This window comes from Diadema antillarum, unplaced genomic scaffold, assembly GCF_040938485.1.
Source record: "Diadema antillarum isolate AM-2024a unplaced genomic scaffold, OU_Dant_1.0 scf00000032, whole genome shotgun sequence".
Taxonomy (NCBI): Eukaryota; Metazoa; Echinodermata; class Echinoidea; order Diadematoida; family Diadematidae; genus Diadema; species Diadema antillarum.
The window spans coordinates 1,705,890-1,727,500 of NW_027270921.1; the positions used below are offsets into that span (position 1 = coordinate 1,705,890).

At 37.3% G+C, this 21,611-nt stretch overlaps 1 protein-coding gene across 1 annotated transcript in view; it reads right to left on the bottom strand.

Annotated features, from left to right (window-relative positions):
* Window positions 1–4,663, bottom strand: part of LOC139741943 (nitric oxide synthase, salivary gland-like) — a 146,550-nt gene extending 141,887 nt beyond the window's left edge. Inside the window, exon 1 of the mRNA XM_071652516.1 lies at window positions 4,597–4,663. The gene's annotated coding sequence lies outside the window, so the exon portion shown is untranslated. The remainder of the gene's footprint in view (window positions 1–4,596) is intronic.
* Window positions 4,664–21,611: the final 16,948 nt, after the last annotated feature.

Here is a 21,611-nt window from a genome sequence, read left to right on the forward strand (position 1 = left end):
TTGTTTTTTTCCGTATTTGTTTTTAACCCATCCTGTGTCAATGAATGAAATGTGTACCAATTTCTCACACGATACCAATGGACAAGATATTCAACATGGCATGCAGAGTTTAATTCCTATCTTTGTATTGGACAGACGTGTTAGCGATGTGTACGTACATCTCGACACATTCAACTTATGATACGCGCCTAACATTACCAAGTATGCTGTGTGAAGTTATAACACATCACACTGATGCATTTCCTTTCCTTAAAAAAGGTGTTACAGTAATCACAGAATGCATATCTCACTTTATTGATCTCTAGTGAAAGAAAATATCCCCCGATGCACTCGCACGGCAGTTATACAAACGCATATCTCTGTTCATCATCGGATCAAAATTCCCTGGGAATCCAATCGTAACTTGCGATCTCCTCGCGGCCGGGCTCTCGGGGGACGCGGTGCAGCGGCGTTTCGCACAAACGGTGGAGCAATTCAAAATGATAATGACCATATGGATTAGCATAATGTACTCAGTTCATTTGGCCAGGGCTTGTATCAGCCAGATTAATGAGAGACAGAAGCAAAGTCAACTGTGTAGAGAATTAATAAAACAAAATCTTCAGATATTTCAAAAATGGAACTGCAGAGAGATTAGAGGAGACAAATCTGATGGTTTCATGATGCAACTCTGAAGGAATGTTTGAAAGACTCTTCGTTTTGACATAAACTTATTCCCAAAAATATTTCTCAAATTTTGCGTCTCGCCCTTTAATCGAGTAATAACTCAGTCTGGTTTATCAGTATTTAACACAAAATAATTCAATTCAATTCAATTCAATTCAATTCATATAATTCAAATAAGAGTTTAAAACCTAAAAAAAAACCAAAAAAACTACCATCTGCAGAAACAGTAGATTTCCACTATATCTATAGGCATAACTAACGCATTCAGATTAGCAAATATAACGATCTCAGTAAGATATCAACATTTCGATATGATCAATAAAAAACATGCAAATAACAACCTCATTTTTGGCAATCAGTAGCGCACTTCATGCAAAATGATTCAATCAGTTTTGACTGATAAAACAACCACCCTTTTTCCGGAAGCGTGAGGAATGATATATATAAGAGGGAGGAGAAAGCAAAGAGTCATTTTGTTGTTACTACTATGAAATCAGACAACTATTGCTTTATTTGGGGATTACACGGGCTAGGCAGCTTTGTAACCAAAGCTGGTTGAAAATTAGCGAAATTATGATTGTCTTTAACGTGTTGTCACGTGACAGTTATTCATTCTTCAGTGATCATTATTTTCCTTACTGCCTTATACGTAATTGTGAACGAGTTAAAAAATACAAATGATAACAAGTTTTATCTTTGACTCTTTTTCAAAAGAATATACTTCCTCCGTCTCAAATGATGTAAAAAAAATATTATAACAGGGATTATATTACACTTTGAGCTCGTAACAATTAACTTCACAACCGCAATGAACCCCTCTCCCTTAAAACACTCGCAGCATTACACACACACACACACACACACACACACACACACACACACACACACACACACACACACACACACACACACACATCCCGTCGGAAGATCCACATTCATCTTCCACCACCAAAAAGCCCAGAGTCAGTGCACTAAAGTCAAAAGTGGCCCTCTTGAATGCTTGACTCCATCACCTGATTTCTATTAGCCCAGCTTCCCGTCTCTCCGTGCCCGACATACCACGCTTGAACCCGATCAATCTAAATGGTTTCAGGTACTCGCAAACGTTTGCGCAGAAAATGTGATTGGGACCGATTTGCCAGCGGAAAAGCAAGCAAGTTTTTTGTTTTCGCTTTTCTCTTTGCTAGTGTTGTTGTTTAAATGGACGGAAGGGGATGGACGTCTATTTAAAAACCTTCGTTGATTACCTTCCTCTGGATTTTTCTGTGGGAGGATGCCAATCTTAATAAAAATCAAATGCCGCATGCATGTTCGATGGTGCAAAGGCAGAAAATAAACATGACGAAACATCAAGCTCAGATGGATGCACTTTCCCTGGAATCAGTTTTGTCAGGCGAATTAATGGCAGGCCGTGAGAGCTGCCCTGTCATATTCCTCGTAGATTTGACTCCTAAAGCCGTCTTTGCAATCCACAGTAGGCAGAATGGTATAGAAATTGATATGAAAACAAAATATGTATCGTAAAATGAGGAAACTTCATACCATCGATACAGGACGTTTTATTCGAATAGCAGCTAGCTAGATTTTTCGACACCGATTAGAGTTATCATGAATGATAATGGTTTGATTCAAAGCGTCCATATTTGTTTTTATCACACCATGTTGCGGACACTCCTTCTGTGTGGGACGCATTTATCAGTGATGTGCACTCACCGCATTAGATTCAATGGTTTCTGCTGTGTTGAGAGCAGCCCCCTCTGTTATAACTCACCAACTTTTACGTACACGTTTACGTTTGTAGGAGGGAGAGCAGGAAATGGTCCTACAGAGCTCAGCTGATTGACAGACTTGCCTTGCGTATTTCATCGTTTCACTATAGGCTCGAACAATGACAATCAGGAGCACAGTTTAACGCAGCATGGGACTCTTGGCTTGCTATGATTATACATTGTATTTATGCCAGAGATTCGGGTTCGATTCCAGATGGAGACCCATTTTTCAACTCGTGCACTTCCCTTCCTTCCCCCCCCCCCCAAAAAAAAGGAAGGTAACAGTATTAAACAGTATAAAACATAATTTCAAAGCTACGCACAATTTTCTTTCCTAATATCTCATAGATATATGCATCAATATATATATATGAATAAATATATATATATGTATACATATATATATATATACACATATATGTATATACATATACACACACACACACACACACACACATATATATATATATATATATATATATATATATACATATATATATATATATATATATATGTTGAGTATTAAAGTTGTCCACGTGTTGGTGTGATAATATCATAAAAAAACAAAACTGAAACCAAGCTCATGCTGTTCATCGCTCGAAAATTTGTGTGCCGAAATAAACTGTTGATGAATACAGCATGACCTTTGTTTCAGTTTTGTTTTTGATGATATATATATATATATATATATATATATATATATATATACATATATATAGACACACACACGTTCACAATTCATACCGGAGTCTCTATAGTTTCCTTTATATAGCATCAGCCTCTGTTGTTTTAATTCGTCTAGTTTCTTGTTTTGCTTTCTGCTGGCTTTGATGAATACTTAGGCACCTACATTATACTAGACAATCAGAGTTCAGACACTCATGATTAAAAAAAAATGTGTCCATAATGCATGATAAAACATTATGTATGTTGGAATCATAACAAGTCTTGAACGCAATCAATAGAACTTTCTTTATAAGATATTCCAATCTCTAGTCGAATGGATTTCTTTGAAGAACTAACACTCGAGTTGATAGGAGGCTTTCAGCTCTTTTGTGTTTCAAATCCTAAAACAAAACATTTTCCACAAGAAAATTGTTATCACACCAAATTAGCAAGATAATTTTTCATTTGTCCATACGAGTCAGAAGAGTGTATAGTTTGTGCTTCGTCAATTATGATGCTTTGTTGTTTTACATTAGCATGTAATATTGCCTTTATCAATATCAACTCTGGTATAACATGGAGTATAAGACATATCATTGGTAGACAAATTTATATATACCATGTATATAATGAAGATGAAAATGATTTTTGCAAGAGAAATTCAGGTTTACACATACCGTGATGTGTTGTGGACTATGCGTTTGATGCCAATAACATTGATGCAATAAGGTAGAGTTATTTGTCAACATTATTCCAGACAAATTTATAAGGTTGAAAGCTTTTGCGAGAAAAATTCAGACTGACATGGCGTAATGTGTGGTAGAACAGCGTTGATGCCAATAACATCGAAGCGTTATAAAGGTAAATTTATTTGTCAACAGTATGTCATTCACAGAGCGGAGCCGGAGGAGTACTATATTTTAGAAGCCATCTTGAAAGCGGAAGTTTCCGTTTTGGTTCAACCTCGTACTAAGTGAACCTCAAAACTGACGTCCAATCAGCGTCGATCGATAAAAAAGTGTCGGAAACATGTTAACGTCTATCTCCATTTTTTTTTTACCTGCTGTCTCGCAGACTTATCGCATTATTGTCATTTCGTGCCCGGATGAAGGGAACCTGATGCGACAAGATAAAGAAAAACTCGATATTTGCTTTTCCCGAGTATAACATGAAGTGGTAATTTTAGAATGCTCTATCACGGCGTAGTTTTGACTGTCGCAAAAACAACCACATACAAAACAACAACAACAACAACAAAAAACAACAACAACAGCAGCAGCAGCAGCAGCATCAACAACGACAGCGACATCATAACCCGAAGAAGTTACTTAACCTGTTGCGGCAACTTCTACTTCATGCAGCGTCCATCGCACCTACTTGTCATGTTTGAGCAAGAGTGAATCTCCTTTATTGCCTTGGGATGGAATTAACACGAGCATGAGAAATGATTCAAACGTAATGATTGATGAGAGGAAAGAAAAATCATTTTGCTTACCTCGTTTTTGTCGTTTTACCGGTGACCTGGAATCATCAGGTATCTCAACAATCGATGAGTATTTGCCCTGGAAGAAAAAAAGGGCGGGAAAAGAGAACATCGAGTTACGCAAACATGTGGCAATTGAGAAGGAGAACTCATTAATCAAACAACATTATCATTGGGGATGATTGATTTGATAAATGCGTCGACAGGATACGGGTAGCTCTCGTCATATGCTCGTGGGAAGTGACACCGTTTTGTTAATCCAACATATGATTTCCGACATATGATTTCTCAAAGTATTCCGTGCGAACCCGGATGCCACGTACGGCACATCCGACTCATTTCAATAACATTATGAGCTGTTGGGTTCGCCCTTCGAATATAAACAACATATAATAAATTTAGACTCTCGTAACCGTGCTTGAACTGTATTGATATACCTGACACTGTCCATGCTTTAGATGTAAAGAAAGAAAAGTATGATTTTATTGTATCACATAGTCTTAACTACGTGCTTGCATGCATTGCCGTGTGGCACATTGGGATTGATAACAACTTGATGTTGGCATTTTATTTTTTTCTTTGAGGCACTGTATGAATCATAAATCATTTCCTTAGTCATTTAGTTTGAAGAAATCACTCATGTTCCATTACACAGAGATTCATTTGATATTTCATATGTTAGATATGTAAGAGAGATTTCTTTAATGGCTAACGATGTACACTATATATACACTGAAACATTTCGATATCTGGATTGTGATCAATATGATATCTTGTGAAGAGGTAAATTGTGTAATTGGACAAGAAACGATCTGATTTGAAAATGCAGGTTTAAAAAATTTGCTACATGGGATTGTTCTGTGGACAAAAATTACACCAAATCTGACAGCGAACAGGTAATGTCACGAATTTGACGAGTAAAATTATGAGCATAAACCAAAGTAAAATTGATTTTGATTTCATGAGTGAACAGCACAATTTAAGCAAATGACAACGGCGCTCCTTTTGAAACATAATTATGTAGATGTATTACACATCCACACGTATAATTCTAAAGCGTAAAAATGCTGAATTATACTCCGCCATTATCTCATTTATTAAGCTACTAAATGCCTGTCAACAGACTCCACCTATTAAACGACATGTAGAAATTTTGAAATTTGCTAGAAAAATATTGATAGACCATGAAACCCAGTGCCATCCGTTCAATTTCTTTGCGTGCATAGATCCACAACAGACGAGAAATGGGTACGGACGCAAAAAGGGATGAAATATCGGCTTCATAAATGTCCCATAAATGAATGTATGATGACTTCGGTGTTTACACTGGGGAGTGAAAGATGACTGTTTACACGCTTCGCCCAGGTTCCCCACCTGTCTCGGTGGATATACCTCCGTTACAAGGTGGTTGCATCCACGACTACCAGTACCATCATTCCAATGTGATTTATGGGGGTTTAGCATCTCGTGTAGTCCCGTCTTGATGGACGGGCAATCAAGGAAAGCTTTTCACACTCGATGATCAGGAATACATTGTATTGTGAGGATATGCTTAATGCGAAACATTATTTTTTCTCTTTGGTGTAATTTCAAGGAGTGTTTAGAAATGTTACATACGTTGTATGCTATTCCCTTTTAATTTCTGTCTCCAGCCTACGAAATACCATTCAATGATGTATGCGTTTTCATTCAAAAACACTTTTGTTTGTCTGTACTGCGTGCTTATCTACATGTGTATCTCTCTATCTATCTACAATCTATCTATATATCTATACTAGTATATAGAAATGCAGATTATACCAGTGTGTATGCGTGCATGTACATTTTACGATGCACGTTAATCATTATATTTATTTTGATTGTAAAATCTTGTGTAGAGTGTAGTCAAAATATTCATTTATTCAAAAACTTGCCGTAAGATAATGAAAATATATCAAACGCAAACAGAAGGAAACTGACCAAAAATGATTATGATTTATTAGTAGAAAAATGAGCAAAGAAAATGGGACTCCATCGGGATCGATGGAATCCCATTTTCTTTGCGCATTTTTGCAATAATAAAAATATGTAAGAAGTAAAGAAAACCTTCAATCTATGATAAACAGGGCCAAGCATTTATTTAATTTTAAGCTCGTATGTCCTTGCTACTTTAGAATAATTTCTGGTAAGTACTATGTATTTGAATTTGATTTAATTTCCTGATATATATATACATATACATATATATATATATTTTTTTGTCATAAAATTATAAATTTGGATATTTGATATGAAATTGGCAGTTTTTGGATATAGCACATGAAATTGCCTTTTTTTTTTCGAGTGATCTATACTTTTAAAGGGTTGTCTTTTAGTGGATCTTATATATCTATTTATCTTTTTGTTTTTACCGCCGCAAAGTATGCATTGCTTATGTTCATTCGTTCATCACACATTATACACAAACTTAATGATCCTTATTGCTAATAAATTGTCAAAAATACATTATTCATGAATGTACACTTTGTATTTGTATTATTTTTCTTTGGATGGAAATAAAAGCTAAATTGAATTGAATTGAATTAAAATAAATTGAAGTAAATTGAATTTACATAGACATAGACATTGACATTGACATTGATATTGATATTGATATTGATATTGATATTGATATTGATATTGACATTGTTATATTGAGAAATGCTGTGCACTGTGCGATGAACTTTCGTTCACTTCTGATCTGTAAATAATCTTTAATTGTTTGATAATATTATTTGTGTTTTAATTTTCCCTTTTCATATCCGTGAATGATAATACACTTTGTGATAGAGGTGGTGGTGGTGAAATATAAAGAGCTTTGATTGCAAGAAATCAATTTTACGAATGTTTATTTCTTAAAAAAAGAAAAGGTTGCGAACAAGAGTGTTGCGTTGGGTGTTATTTTCATGCCACATAATTAACCTTATAACATTTTTTCAATTGTTTTGCATAATCTAAATAAGGAATATAAATGAATGAACTTGATCGGAGACTTAAAGACTGTTTGTATAAATTCTCCATGCCGACGTAAATAATTTTTCAAAATATATTTGTTGCATATTCTTTGTATTCACATTCTCTGATATTTGTGGTGATGCATTTACTAACGATGTCACATATAAATTTTGTGGAATTATTTTAGTTGACATTAGTGATCATTTTCCCGTTTTCAGTGTTTTCACTGTGACAAATTCAAAGAAAATAAATACTTACATAAAAAAGACGAATTAATTAAGATAATATTCAAGACTTCCCGATGAATTGGAAAATGTGGAATGACATTTAAATTATCTTATCACAGTCGTTGTTACGGTAAAGTTTTGAATAAAAATGTGTGTCTTTACCATAGCTGTTTTCCTTTGCAAGAATTTGAAATAAATATTGTAAAAGTAAACTATGGATGAATAAGCATTTATTGAAAATGATAAAGAAAAACTGTAGATCAAACACGAAATTTGTGAATAATGCTACGTTTTGCAGGAATAAAGTTCATACACAATTTGGAGATAAAGTTACAAACGAATTAAAGATAGCGAAATGTGAAAATTGTAAAAAGAAATTTGATGGTAACAAGGTAGATAAAAAGTCAACATGAACGATTATGAACGACACATTATGGTCTGAGATCTAAACCAAAGTATAACATGTATAATATTAATAAAATTGACACTGATGGTGCAGCAGTAACAGGCATAGGAATTATATTCATATTATGTTTTAAAAAAGAAAAAGGAACTTTGAATTTTAGATATCTCTCTACGCCAGATGACCATAATTATTGATTGTACCCTGCACCATTTGGAAAAAAAAAAAGACCAGAGTTTGGGGAACTGACCAAAGTCCGAGTTAAATTGTCCAGCAACTACGAACGTCCAGCTCAAAATTGCTCCCTCGTCTTCACTCTTCCAGCACTGTATTTCATTCACGTCAGCCCCTTAACTGCATTGTAAATCAGGATTCGTTTGTGCAATATCCGACCCTGCCCAACCCTTTGTTTGAGACTCACTCGAGCGCGCGTCCTCCCACTTAATTGCCGTGATTGTGCACCCCGAGTCAAGCAGCCAGCCGATACGGGGAAACGGGGGCTGGAATACTGATGGCACCTCTACTCGGCCCTGATTCTCGTCCGGGCATAGTTCTTCAAGCTTCCTGTAGTACATGGATATCCTTAAGTCTATTAAGGTCAGGAGGGTCCTCACAGTCTTTCCTGGTTGATTACTCGACCGACCTTGTTTGCGCTGTAAATGCAATATAGTCATCTCCCCTTCCGTGGAGCAGACGTTCCTGAATGCACAATTGCCCCATTACAGCGAGTTTTCTGATTCAGTGAGTGATATCGCTGATAACTGAAAGTCTTCATCCTTCATCCTACACACTCGGTACATCAAACTAATTCAGAATCAAACGATTCTGAAATTCATGAATGCTTGACGTAAAAGTTAATTGTTTAATCATAATTAATCAACTGTCATAATGAAAGCAATTTCCAACATCAAATGACTAAGAAAAAAGTACAAACATACGTCATCGAATAGTGGGTTTTGGTATTCATTGTTCCTCCCACTGCAGAGGGCAATTTGCTAAGTTGCAAAGGAAGGACAATAACCGATTACGGTATAACAGTGACAAGTCCCATGATGTATAGTTTGTTGTCTGCTTGCTCTAAATGTGCATTTTCTTTTGTTACACTCCAAGAAAAATAGGTTCAATTTTGCACCTTCACCAGTCTCACAATGGGAGCACCTTTGCTGGTGCAACTTTGCACCTTTATAGGTGCTCCCATTGTAACACTGGTCTGAAAGGTGCAAAGTTGCTCCCGTAAAGGTGCTCCCAGTGTGGCACTGGTAAAGGTGCAAAATTGAATCATTTTTCTTAGAGTGTACTGCACATGGTCAAAATGAAATAAAATATAGAATGATATTACCCCTCCCCACCCCCAAAAAAGGAAAAACCCAAAACTTGACCAAAGCAGGTTATGAAGATACGTAACGAGACACTTCGAAGCCAGCTGGTCTCCTGTTTATCAAAGCCAAACTAGTGTAATCGTGTAACACCATGCACACTCACATGACATGATGGTTAAACTCATATCGTCAAATAATTTCCAGATTGATCATACAAAGTAAGCATTATCTTCATTTGATTTGGTATTTCATTTATATGTTTTGTTTATTGTTGTTTGTAAAAAGGGAATATATACTGCTGGCATCAAAGACGAGAAATGAGGGATAGGTATCACCTTCCCTAACGTTTACAAAAAGAAAAAAAGATGTTATTGACCAAAGGTAGTCATACGTTCATGAGACTGGTGAAGACATAATCAAATACTGCACAGTTGTTGTTTTTCTGTTTATTTCTTACATGTTACCTTGCTAAACGCTCTGCGATAATTGGCATGGCATCTCTGACAGTTACAACCTCACATCTAGACTGAATCAAAAATTGTCGCATCTGCAAAAGTGCAGCTGCTACCCTTCTCTGTCAAACCGAAGCTTGTGCCACACGCTGGTCACAGTCATATTAATCTCTGTTTGATGCAGACCTTGAAAATTTACAAACTATTATCCGACAATTTTGAAGTCAAAAGATAGAAAAAGAAGAAGGTATACCTACTCTCTTCTTTCCTACCGGCTGCGATCACCAGTTCTTGCGGTAGATCGTGTCCCTAATAAGTGACTCGTCACCTCACACCATTGCATGCGACAGCGAGACAACGGATCGATACCGGAGTTTGGTCGTCTGCAAGTTTTCTATATACGCGGGTTTATTTTGTTTTATGTGCGACGCCATTGGGGAGCAGTGGCGCCTGATTATGTGCCTGAAACGCCTTGATATTAGCCCTGATATTTATAGTAATTTAATCGACGGCATAAAAATATCGGAAATACCGCAATCCAAAGATACACACTGGACTAAAACATCTATATAGGCCTACATTCTTCAGATGTGTGTCCCTATGAGAGCAAGTGTAAATTCCTAAGGGAATGCACATAATATCGAATGCTCAAATTGATAAACTTGATTTCTTCATTTTTTCGGTCCCCTATCTTCACGCAAGCCGCACCATTGTTAAAGTAAACAAAATATAATTGAAGATAAGAGTAAAGACATGAAATTCACGCTACTTATTCGAACTACTCAAAACGACATCGACCCCAAATTAATGCTTTGAGTAGGGCCGTCTTCAAAATCCTTATTTTTGTAAATGTTTGGTACAATACAAACATTCCTATCTCGTCATAATTACTTTTTTTTTTTGATAACGAAGATTATAATGAAACGAAACAATGCGATTGTCGTGATTTGCTCACCGACTTCAAAGCATGCGTTTTAAGGATTTTAGTCCACGGGGAAAAAGCGAGTGAAAGGTTTTACCGTCTATGCTCATTTTTTCCTTTTTTGTTCTCTTTAATATTTCAACAGCCGTTGCGTGCCAAGAGTGAGCAAACCTGCTGTTTCTTTAGCGAATCGCTGCGATTTGTCACGCGGGCCATCGCGGCTAGATTACTGTCCGATCAATCGGTAATTGATATAAACAAACCCAGCTTTCAGCGGGTATTAATGTAAACCGTGGCGCCCGCTCTACCTCGCTTTTATTTTCTTTTATGGATTCCAGCGGCGCGTTTCAGCGCTCTTTCTCTCTCTTTTTTATTCTTCCAATCCGTAAACAAATTTGAAATGGGTGGCTCCATACTCTTTGCCCCATATCACGGAGTTTCGGTGGAGGAAAATAAAGCTAAGTTTAGATCTGGAAAGGGCGACTTATACTTGCATCAAACAGTCAATTTTCCCGGGAATAGTGATCATGTTGGTGATGCTTGAGGTTCTTTTTGTGGGGTGTGGTGTGTGTTCGTTAAGTATGCGCGTGTGCTCTCGAGTTTAGTGTATGAGTCGCCTTTCAGTGTTTGACAAGTTCGTGATACTGATAAATGTCTTTGGATCCGATCTAGACCACGATGCAAATGAAACACCGATTCCGAGTAACAGAAGACTGAACGCCATTACTGCCCGGTGTGGCATATTATACTTCCCAGATTACAAGCGATTACAAGCGATCGTGCAATTAGGAGACAGTCTTCAGCCTCTTGACTACATATTAACAAGTGCACTTGTACTTTATTCGACAGTACAATTTTCTTTCGTGCCATGTAAGACTTCTTTCCTTATTTCTCAAAGCGACTGAGACTGGCAGATCTGAAACTTGTATTTCAAAATTTTAAATGACATGAAATAAATTTTCAAATAGGCATACCGCAACATACGAGTATCAATTTTCACACGTATAATTTGGATAAAAAGGACTCGAACTCTACGTTAAAGAGGAAAGAGTGCAATCATCATCAAATTACGAAATGATTTCATGTTACAAGGTAAAAGTATCATGCCGATGGCACTGCTTGACGAGCGAAAGACTATCACATAAGAACTGCCATACATATCTTAATTGCCTCTATACAGTTTGAATGCTTTGATGATTAGAATGACTATGAAATAGAAGATGTAGAAGTAGAACAGGTTATGGTCTATTCGTTCTTCGAAAACAAAATAAAACAAAACAAAACTAGAACAATAACGTCAAAAACCTGGACCATACAGGGGAAAGGGGCGGCAACGATTTTCACTCCACGTTGGAGCAATGAAAGAAAGGAAAGTTCTGTATGAAAATGTGCTGAACTTGTTACAGGCATGACAGATGCCACATCAGACAGAAGACACAGTGAAGGAACTTGAAGGAAACAACCAGCAGACAACGGGAGGGGGTTTAACACAAACAACACAGATCAAGCGAGTTGCCATGGCAACTTGTAGCTGACCTTCACATGTAGAAATATAAACACTTGCTGTCACTGTTTTACATAAAACATATTCCTTCATATACCACGTGTTTGCACTTTATAGTGTTTGTTTCCCGGGTAAAGGCTTAATCTGCCAGATATTTACACTTTCTCGGTACTTAAAAAGTAATGACTTCTATTGAAATGACGCTGGACCTTTGAAAAGAAGCAAATTGCAGTGTGTGACGCAAACACGGACGACTGAAATGAGCTTAATCTCCGCTCTATAAACACCAGTTTTATTGGAGGCGACTTTGCGTGTACAATTTGGAATGAAAGAATGCAAATTTACAATTGACCGAGATTCGGGAGTGTCATAATAGCGGCTATTTTTGGACAGAATACAGTGGTCTGTGAGGTCAAATCAACGCGTTTTGTAAGTATGACATAAAAGCAAAATCTCGCATCCCACATCACAATTCTGTCATTCCTTGAGTTCCTTGAACTCGCTTTCCAAGTCATTGCGTCCATGCGAAACTTGAGCAAAACTCTTAAACCTGTTCTTCAATTATCCACATATACTCTCTTAGGTCAGAAATCAAGTGAAAATAACACTACAGATTATTTCCTCAAAACAATTAATGATACATATTAAGGTTAGATATGATTTCAGAGATTTCTTTTGCCATTTTGTCCAGGCCTCCACCAAAGCCTAAGTCTCCTTTGGACAGCGATTTATTCATTTTTCTTTAATACTAACACATTATTGATATTCAAATTAATTCTTCAATAGCTTTGTGTTTCAAATTGCAATTAGAACGGTGACTAACATGAAATTGGCAATACCCATACTCTTTCGTATCCTTTGCTATACTTGTACAATTTTTCTTGTATTATACATGTTTCGCAATGAAAAAAAAAAACCCAACAACACAAAACTTAAATATATAACCCCAACCGCACTATGTCTTACATGCCGTACACGCTTTATGTATATTTCACACGATACAAAATGCTAGTCAGAGGGTATAGTACTGCAACAAAATCAGCGTAATCTTCATGAATGTGATGAAGAACGCAGTACATATGTTTTCTTGGAGAGGAAAGTAGAGAGATGAAGAGGGATAGAAAAAAAGAGAGAATGTGGGGGAGGGAGATCTTATGTGCTTCGATATGGTATGATTTTACGCAAACATACAATTAGAAATCATAGCGTTACAATTTACTGCACTTCTGAGGGTAGTATCAGGCGTAAAGAGTCCCAGCGCCTCCCATTACAAATTTGCTTGTAGTTATTTGTTTGAAGCAAACTATCGCCCACTGTTTTCTACCGTAAAGTTTGATAAACTCCCCAAAGCCGCTGATACGCAACACGTCACTTGTTAGGCTTGAGGTGACTTTTATCGAGCTGTGGCCTCGCCCACATGAATTCGTTCACATGGGCCAAAGAGATAGAGATTTTGTCCTAACATAAAAGTATTTATACATTTCGTAGCTGTTAAAGAGGAAATCCAACCCCAGAATAATTTTTCTCCAAAAGAAAGAGGAAAAAAAAAATCCCTAAACAGAACGTTTCAAACATGACGAAAATCGGATGAGAAATAAGGAAGATATGACATTTTGACTCTTCACATTTCTTGACCAGCTTTTATGAGTATTATAATGAGCTAGTTGATGATTTCATGCCCTCACAATTTTTCATGAACGTATCATTTTATAATTCGTATGAGATTTGTGATATTTTTAACTTATACATGTAAAAGCATATTCCCATACCAAAATATATCAAAGTAACATTATTTTGTTCTCTTTTCTTTTGGGTGGTTTTAAGGCAAGCTTTGGTTTATACAGCTGAAATATGAGATCTTTTTTTCATTTCTGTATATGAAGTGAATAAGAAACTGTGAGAGCGTGACAACATCAACTTGCTGATTTGAATATTTATAACGACTGATCAAGAAGTGTTTTCCGAAAAAAAAATAGGAAATTTCAGAATATCATTACTTTCTTACTTCTTATCCGATTCTGATCATTTTGCAGTGTTCTGCAGGGATTTTTTCTCTTTCTTATGAAATTGATAACATTTTGAAGAGGATTTCTTCTTAAAAAAAAGATCAGGAGATTATTGGAAAAAAACACACCATATAACAACACGGAATATATCGTAGGAAACACAGATGCAAAAGGTTGAGTATACTAGGAAATTAATGAACACTTTGAACTCAGTCACACTATGAACGAAATCGAGTAATACGTTGACCATCTTAATAGTCATGCTTCCAAGAGCGACACACACACACATACACACACACATACACACATACAAAATAAAACACACCCACACACGCACACAGAAAGAGAGAGAGAGATAAAGAGAGAGAGAGATAGAGAGATAGATAGATAGATAGATAGATAGAGAGAGAGAGAGAGAGAGAGAGAGAGAGTGTGTGTGTGTGTGTGTGTGTGTGTGTGTGTGGCGAAAGGTTTTATGCACTGGCAAGCTTGACTCGCAAGGTGTCGCTCTTTGTTGATTTCTCCCCCAATAAAATCATGTTTAAAGTGTTACCCTGTTCAGATAATGTACGTCGCAGGGACGAAAACATCAGACCCAATTCAAAAGATTGCCTCTTACAAACACTGGAATAGAAGATAATGTCATCTTTAACAAACTAACACAAAGATTTATCAGGAATGCAAGAAGTGCTTGAAACAAGGTGTTATGTCTTTTGCTGTTAATGATGACTATAGCTAATGAAATCTGATACGGTCATCCTTATTTCAATCATTGATAGCCCCAAAACCAATGAATAACAACCTGTTTCATTTGAATTAACACGGGTGACATGGATTCCCTATCGATAGACCTCAATACCAACTGCTATCATTTCATAGCCCTCTGTTTCCTTTGGAAGGTGTAGAGAAGATTATGAGAATTCAGAATTCAATAGCAGCAGACCTATCAAATGATATTGCATGCTGGTCAACAAAACCTCATAAATGCAATTTATAAGTTAACACCATAGATAATATTCTATCTTTCTCCACCAGCCGGAACTGTTTACATTGCACTTGAATAATGTTCGTAACTTTTTATTTAAAAAAAAAATGGCGATAAAATACACAGAAAATCGATTTTAGCTTTCCAAGAAATGAATATAATATACTTGCAGCTTGACAGAAGCTCGGATTATAACCATTTTTGCATTTGGAAAATGTAATGTATAGGGGGACTTGTTTATGTGAAGGTATGATATTATCCACGTATTTGCGCTTTTCTTCCTACTTTTCTTTTCTTCACACGGACAGTTTTTCTCTGGACTGGGGCAGTTAACCCCGCGACATCGCATCGCTCTTCACTGTGGCGTCGCCAGCGAAAGGAATCGGCGATCTCTCCCGTCCTGTCCCCCACCTCATCAGGCCAATTGCTGACTGATACGGGGGCAGATTACCAAACGGTAAAGAGCTGGTAATGCGCAGACAAGCTGGGGAGGATGATGCGGCTATTATCAGGGAGGAGGAGAAGAACGAGATGGCTGAAGAGATGAGAGATGCGTGTAACTGAGACCAGGCCAGACGGGAAGCCGAGACGAGGCGTAGGAGCTGTGGGGGAGACGAAAGGCATCTATACCGTACCAGGGGCCTATGTTATACTAGCGGATTTCTTGGCAAGAGTTGAAAGAAGTGCAAGTGTTGGAGTTTTTGCTAATGTGCACGGGAGATTGGTGATGGCGGAATGCGCGGGAGCATCTCTCCTGGGCAAATTTTGGCAAGGAAAATCAATATTATTGCAGCCTTCAACCAGCAACCTTTCAAATAATTTCTGTCTTCAACTTGAATATTTCTTTTTCAAATTTTGCCTCGTATGTACTCCTTACATAGCAACGAGAAAGGATAATTGCCTTTGAATTTCATAGATCATTGTGAAAATCTTTCAAAAGTTAAATCATAATCTATCATTGAATCACTGTTTGTCTAAAACCAAATGCTAATTACTACAGAAAGAGTCGAAATCACACCAACAGTTTATCTATAACACAACAGTGTGTCAACATTTTCCTACGATATTTGCCAGCAGCGCTTGCAGGTGCAAACTTTATTCCAGCGAGTAGTAACCGATGGAATCCTAATACAGTCTTAATTGTCACACGACAAAAATGGAATAGAATGTCAAGGAACATAACGTAGTTGAAAGAGAAGCACGTCTCCCATTACGTTGTTCTATTTTCAACTTACGTTCAAGTCGAGTGGCATCATCAATACGGAAAAAAGGGAGCTTAGCTCTTTCTGTCTTTCATAAGAAGTCTTTATGTAAAGAATTCTTCATAGATAGACACCTAAAAATAATTAAAAAAACACTCGTGAAAAATTACTCATACAGATACAAACACAGGCACACCCCAAATTACACCTACTAACACACCAGCACTACAAAACTATACCCCCCCCCAAAAAAAAGAACATTATACAAACCTATTAATGAACTTTTTTTTTTCTTTCATCAAGGAACATTATGACCCTCTATACCAATATCTACTGTAACACATCGACTCTGCGGTTTGGACACTTAAACTATGATGACTATAATATCAGACTCATTTCGACACTTATAACGGCATCAATAAAAGGAAAGGAAAAATGTACAAAAGAAAGAAAATATAGAGGAAAGAGATCAAAGACTGGGAATATGATGATGATTTTGATGATGATCTTGGGTGAGATGGACAAAAGTTTATCCTTCAAAACTACAGTGGAATCCTTCGTTGGAAAATAAAGAGGGGAGGCAAGTGTCCAAGGTGTCACCGTCTTCAAGCATCGTGTGAAGAGCGCGTGTGTATAGGTCGGGAACGAAGCCGTGAAGTACTGTGATGAGGGAGCCGGACTACACTTGAATAAACATGTCAGGAAACTGTATTGGATGCGATTGAGATGTGACTTCTTGATGATGGTTGAAGCAAGGAGGAGGGACGAGCAGTGGCGGAAAGATCGCATCATCCTAAACAAGATGTGACATACAATAAGTCAGAAGTGAATTGAAGGGCTGACTGCCGTTTGTTACGAGCATTGCTCTGCAGTGCCGTTAGCGTAGTGCCGTTTCATAGTGAATTCTGAAATTCCTATAGACTTAATGCACAGACCACGAGGTTCCCGTATGAAATGGGTTAATACAGTGACTTATACCATGTGTAAAGATAAAATCAAAAGCACTATGCGAGCGAAATGTTCCTCCAAACAATTGCCATCTGTGTCAAGGTAATAAACAGTTAAAAGAGATGATAAAGCAGGTGACAGACGGCAAATGGGGCAAAGTTATGCCATTCATCTTATAGTGAATAATTATAATCATATTGTTGAAATAGATAATCATTGATTATTAGACATGGTCACTCATACTGTGGAGCACAAACCCTCAACTAATTTCGCTGAGACAAATCTTGACTTTTTGTATCATGTGTGTGTGTGTGTGTGTGTGTGTGTGTGTGTGTGTGTGTGTGTGTGTGTGTGTATTGCCTTCCAAAAATGTTATAAAATCACCATATACGTTCTAATGCTAACTTCTTTTTAACATTTTGGTTAATAGGAAGCATGCTGTTTGCCAACAGAAAATCAAAACAAATCTCTCTCCATATTTAGCAGTCTGGAATTTACACACACGGGCTTTTATCCTACTCATTATTTGTTTCTCTGACCGGCTGCTGACCGCTTATAGTATTCATCGATCCCCAGCTAATACATTTGTGTGTATATACTTCATTCATTTATTTTGAATTGTTTGTCCACAAGGTCAAGCTGTCAACCAAAAGGAACAAAAATAACTCAATTTCTGTCTATACTCATAGACCAGACGACCAAAAATAAACCTTGATTCTAACTCACATCCTTTTGAAGTCTTCTATTGGCTATTGTGTTGTTTTTTTGAATATCAGCCAAACAGGGCTCTCGGATAAAAGCTCAGGCGAGACAAAGCGGACGCTCTACTTGCCTGTGACCTGCTTTTTCATCTCTGAATAAAAAAAAAAAAAATCTAGGTATCTCCGCATAGCAGGCAAACATCTTGTTTTCAGGAAACTGAGGTTTGATGTGATCGGTGATAAAGGCAAGTATATATGCGGTGGATGCACATCATGAAATAGCGAGCGCTGTACGACAAAACGGTTCACGGTCAAGACAGTCATGGGTAAACTCTTCCCAAAAATTCCCCTACACACTCTTTGACTTTTTAACACCTAACACAGATTTCTCCTCCTCTTTCGAAAACTTGTCGAGGTCGCGGATGAGGGAAAAGTGCAGGTGGGGGAGTTGGGCGATCACTACTTGGAGACGCATTGTCCACTGATTTTTCGGGATGAGCCGAGTTATTATCACTGCGTCGTTTACACAGGTGATCCGTCAACGAGGATTGATACCCGAGCAAATTGACACGCTGAAACTAGGACAGAGAAAGTGGTCCTCTAGCTGTGCCATGGTTTGATACGCCCTCACAGGAAAGATGGACGGACGGAATGGATGGATGAACGGATGGATGGATGAATGAATGAATGAATGAATGCGAGGGTAGACAGGTTTATCCATCGTAGAGGAATACGTAGAAGACAAGCACTTCTTATGTTACAAGCTTATTGAATTAACGTGGCTATTATTTGCTTACAATTCATCACTCGTTATCTATTCTGGCTTATTCGGGCTGCGGCTAATGTATCAGCAAAGGAATATAATGTAATGTTTTAACTGCAGTGCACACACAGCATGAAATCGTACACTTTATACACCAAAAATCCCAAACAATATACACACAAGAAAGGAAAAGTAGAAACAAACATTGATGAATGGTGTATAGATGTGGAAAACTGTATATTTAGGGAGATACACCCCATAAGTGTATAAAATAAACAGCTGGGGTTGTAGACCTCAATTTTGGAAAGTAGTTGTTGGTAAACAAAGTTTGGACAGGAACATTAATCGGCGAAAAATAAACAAGAGAGAACAGATGCACTTTCCAACTCATGTCTACATGAGATGGAAAGTACTGTTGTCACCTAAATAGTATTATACTGCAGTTAATACATTACAGTATATTCCCTTTCTGACATTAGTTTACAAAATACATATGAGTGAGGCCATTACCCATACACAGGGTACCTTTTATCGGAACAGTCTAACACGCCCAAGGCAATAGCCGAAGGAGTTTGGTTTGTTTCTCGAAGGTATCGAGCGTGGGTACTATTTTTGTACAAATGCCCGAACAAAATAATGTGTATTATTTCTATTATAAAAACAATGAAGCAAGCATCATCAGTCTAAGAATTTTTTCGTGAGAAAATAAAACTTTAAATCTCGCCCGGTCACCATCGCTACGTGACAGTGCTGACCGGTCATTATACTTATGACCGGTCATAAGCAAAATTCGTAAGTTATAGGAAAAAATAAATGCCTGGTCACATGCACGCTCTCAACCAATCATTCGATAAGGATCTGCTTGATCATTTTGTAATAATGGCTACATGCCAATTGCATATGAAACAGGGCAGAAGCTAGGGAGGCGCAGAACACTGAAAGTAAACGCTTGTGGAGGCTACGCCCTTACAATTATGATAAATAATAATATTTAAAAAAAATGAAAATTCCACGAACAGGAGGGGACAGGAAAGGATCGCGTGTACTCGTGGAGGGTGCGGTTGGTTGACGCCTGAGAAGAAGGTAAGAGAGTTCCGTGATGGAACAATAAGAAAAGAACATTACGACAGGGTGGCGTGCTGTGACTAAACATTCAAGAACGTAGAAAAAACTAGCAGACTGGTCCCAGGGAGGACCTATAGGCAAGTCACATGTTACCACATGAGTAGAAAGTGCATGCGCCTCAGGTAAATAGTGAACGCATGAGATGTTGGTTGGGATGGATCGGCTTCGGATTTGGCCTTGAATTAGAGCACTGTGCCAAACAAACGAACAATCTAACAAACAAGGAAGAAATCAATAATAGCACACACACAAAAAGTGTACAAAACAAACAAACAATAATTGCAGAGAAGGGCATAATCTGGTGAGCATGATGAAAATGAGAGTATAGAAGCCTGCGAGTCTATAGAACGAATGATCAATGTGCCAAACAAACGAACAATCTAACAAACAAGCAAGATATCAATAATAGCACACACAAAAAAGTGTACAAAACAAACAAACAATAATTGCAGAGAAGGGCATAATCTGGTGAGTATTATGAAAATGAGAGTAGAAGCCTGCGAGTCTATAGAACGAATGCTAGAGTAAAATTTGAAGTGCATGTATATGGAATGTCTTTTCGGTAAAATGTGAAATGAGAACACACAAAAAAGACTGTGTATCCCACACGTCCATACGACTTCATCGTTGTTTTTTGTCTGCACAAAATCAAATTTCACCATAAAAGGAGCGAAAAAAAAACATTGCCTGAATACATCTACTCCCAAAACGCTGAGATAAATGGCCAAACTTTACCACTAAGAAGGAACACACCGAAGCAGTCTTGACACACACCTAGTCATGACGAACATCATGACAATTGTACTGTATATTTAAGCATTGTGCGAGAATGATACAATTTAATAACACTGCAGGGTCAAATTTCGTTTTTTCACATACTAATCGATAATGTCGATATCAAATACCCGTGAAGTAGTTTGGAACTAGCGCGGCAGTACAGGCGATATTCACAGTTCAAAACATTGTTCTGTTTCGTTTGTTTTCTTTTCCAAATACAAATTTGGAGTGCCGGAAGGTTATGTTTGGATTGGACGTAAAACATTTATATAGAAATATGATATTGTGTATGGCAGTGTAATGCAGTCAACCGAACCATTTTGTATAAGATATCTATATTCAATACCTCCGTCACACCTGTACAAAAGCTACATGAAAGTCAAACATTTTTTCTTTTGAAAAGTTGATACGCCTTAAACTCAATTTAAGTCAACTTTGTCCCTTCTGAAAAGTAGTTAATTTAGCTTAAGTTTAAAAAGCTTAATTAATTTGATTACAGCTATCTCTTAGATTATCGATATGGCACGAAGAAAAACGAATGAGAACGGTGTTTATCACATGTCAGCCTTATCTGGATTGTCTGAAATATTATATTGATTGGCACACTGCTTCCCTTCATACTACACTGTTACAGAAAGGGGACACACAATGAAAATTGACATCAAAAGAAAGGTAAACTTTGGCCTTATGTTCATAATGGCAAAGAGTCCTCTTATTATG